Source organism: Haliotis cracherodii, unplaced genomic scaffold (assembly GCF_022045235.1).
Source record: "Haliotis cracherodii isolate W230 unplaced genomic scaffold, xgHalCrac1.p SCAF_9, whole genome shotgun sequence".
Lineage (NCBI taxonomy): Eukaryota > Metazoa > Mollusca > Gastropoda > Lepetellida > Haliotidae > Haliotis > Haliotis cracherodii.
In genome coordinates, this window is record NW_027266343.1 from 44,414,111 (window position 1) to 44,417,475 (window position 3,365).

Consider the following 3,365-nt stretch of genomic DNA (forward strand, 5'->3'; position numbering starts at 1 on the left):
GACAGTTGTATGCCCATACTATTTGTGTTTGTTGTTTAACTCAGTAATATTCCAGCTACATGACAGCATCCTGTAAATAATCAAGTCTGGACCAGACAATCCAGTGATCAATATTGTCAGCAACGATCCATGACTTCAAGGTACTGTGACCAATGAACCAACTCACTGAGCCAGATCACTCGATCGCTTGGTCATCTGTTTCGACCAGCACAAGTGTGATCCATACTCAGCAGGCATTTTGCCTCTGACAACACATAACTATTCTGCGCCAGAATCCGCCAGGATAGTTGTTAAGTTGAAAAAATTACTTACAGTACCTTCTTTCACATTAACCCTTGTATAGGAACCTACTGAATGCCTTGTTTTCACTGATTTTGCACATATAGACCAACACAGAATACCAATGAACAGTATGAAATGTGTTAGATATTGATTCTGAATCACTGGGCTTGTTACACAAAGTTGTTAAGAATTGTTCTCTGGTACGAAGCATTTAAGGAGCGCCCCTGGAGAGTGGTGTCGTGGATGAGACAGTGTTCCATTCATTGGGTCAAGCAGGTTTGGTTACGGTACCACTGCCAAATATTCCAGATAGCTCTTGAGTAAGGGATGTCTCCTCAAATCAGGCCTCACGCCAAAACACCAATCTGCAGTTAATGACAACTGCAATATCAATGCATATCAATCATTTCTTATTACCCAGATGTCAAGAAGCATTCATCACTCGTTCTTCACCATATTGCAAGACTGGGAAGCAGCCAACCTTAGGAAATCGGTCTTGAGTGTCCTACTGTGTAGCCAATCTAAACCCAGATTGCATGTATGTGTAAAACAGTGACGAGACATCAGCCCATATTCAAAGCAGCCATGATACCAGTAACTGGGTCAAATGCTTGTTTTGTTGCTGTATTGGTTCATCAGTCACCATCATGGATGTATCCCAAGGAGGAGGATGGGGACAAATAGGTGGTCCATTTTCAGCCAACACACAACAGAGCTTCAGATAATATTCAAATATTCAAAACCCAGTTACTTTTCAATTCAAAATACGTACAGAAATGCATGCATTAAATGAAAAACTCAAATGTATAAAAAAAGCTTGCGTGAATAGCTTTTTTAGCATGGGTACAAAGGAGCTACTTTCCAAAACACAATTGTGAGCTAATATACTTTCTGAGTCAAGCCTAAATATTTTAAAGAGTTAACATCTAAAACATTATTTAATTTTTTTAAATCTTAAAATGTTCACATATTTTGAGAAAAACCCAATAGAGGGATAAATTGATGAGAGAAAAAATATTGATTACCCAATGAAAAATGTAGTAACCCAATTAAAATAGAAACCCCAGAGTAAAATCTCAATTGCTCAAAAAGATATCTGGAGCTCTGACACAATTTTTTTTAAAACAACATGCAATTGCTGGTGAATGAGGTTTAACATCATTATTGCAGTATTATTGCAAAATATCATTCCAGTAATATTGCAGATATATCACATCAGTAATATTGTAGATATATTACATCAGTAATATTGTAGATATATCACATCAGTAATATTGTAGATATATCACATCAGTAATAGTGTAGATATATCACTTCAGTAATATTGCAGATATATCACACCAGTAATATTGCAGATATATCACATCAGTAATATTGTAGATACATTACATCAGTAATATTGTAGATATATCACATCAGTAATATTGTAGATATATCACATCAGTAATATTGTAGATATATCACATCAGTAATATTGCAGATATATCACACCAGTAATATTGCAGATATATCACACCAGTAATATTGTAGATATATCACATCAGTAATATTGCAGAAATACCACAGAGGGCTTATTACAGAAAGGTTCAAGGATAAAAATGGAAGCGATATGATGAATCCAATGGGCATCAACTATCATGGTATCTAATTCATGATAACCATTATCCGGTGCAACACTTATTTAAAAAGGTTCAATTGTCTTCTGTCACCATGCCATTTTGATGTCCAGAATGTAAATTACTCTTCATCAGTTAACAGCTATTCATTTTTGTTTGTAGGTTGTTTAATGTCGCACAATTGAGTCTGGACAAGATAATCCAGTGATTGACATCATGAGCATTTAACTGAGCAATTGGGATACGATGACATGCATCAACCAAGTCAGCGAGCCTGACTACCCGATCCCATTAGTCGCCTCTCATGGCAAGCATGGGTTGCTGAAGACCTATTCTACCCAGGATCTTCACGGGTAAGCTTTTATTGTAAATTACTCTTCAATCAATTAACAGCTATCAATTAGTCAACAAGATGATGATCCCTAATTGAGCTTACTTTAATAATTAGTCCTCAACCTTTGCTTTTATCCTTCAGAAACAAGTTTATCAACGAAATAATGAGAATTTTAAGAACATTCAAGTTAATGACTTTATCCTGGCTATATAAGCCTTGGTCATGATTGAGTTAGGAGACTAGAGATGAGGCCTACAAATACCGACCTAGTCTAGATAAATGTGCAATAAAAAATCTGCCAATAAAATTTCTTAGATATTTGTTTAGTTATCTTTGTAAGACTTTGGGTTATACCACTCTTGTGTAAGCCTTAACCATGACTGACCATTGAAAGGATATTTACATTTAGTACTAACTTCTAAATGACTTTATCGCGCGTATCCAAACCATGGGCTAATTACGTCTGTAACCCAATCACCCCTCGTAACTCAATCACCCCGGGCCACCACTCGGCACCGTGCCCGGGGAATAATCCCGCACAAGCATCATCCCGCCCTTTGTTAGTCCGTCATTCGCGAGCAGCCCTTCCCCAAGTACACACGTGTGTCACTGTATCTAATCGCTTTCCCATTTTACGTTTCCTTTGTACCCAGTCGCGAACGTTTCGCCGATTACGCTTTGAATACCATCTATTCCAACACTCGCCGTATCGCATTTACACAATCGCGACCGTTTCGCCGATTACGCTTTGAATACCATCTATTTCAGCACTCGCCATATCGCATTTATTCCGCTCTACTCCCGAACTTCACCCTCGGGACAATTTACGCTTGTGGAATACCAACTCACCACCCCGACTTTTCGTGATGCCTCCAAAGAGAAGAGCAACCGTCAACCACAAGCTTGTGAGGGGAACCAAGCAGGCCAGGACAAGCAGGCCAGGACAACTAGAAGACAAACCCCGGGAGTACACATTGTACAGGAGACAACAGCTGATGGTGAGTCTGCCAATTACGGAAATATCGAAGGTGGCAACAGAATTTACGTACATTCGGCACAGCTTGTAAATGCCGCGCAGGTTGCCAACTCGGCTACCCAGGTAAACGAGCAACTGGGAAAAATACTCCAGTTGC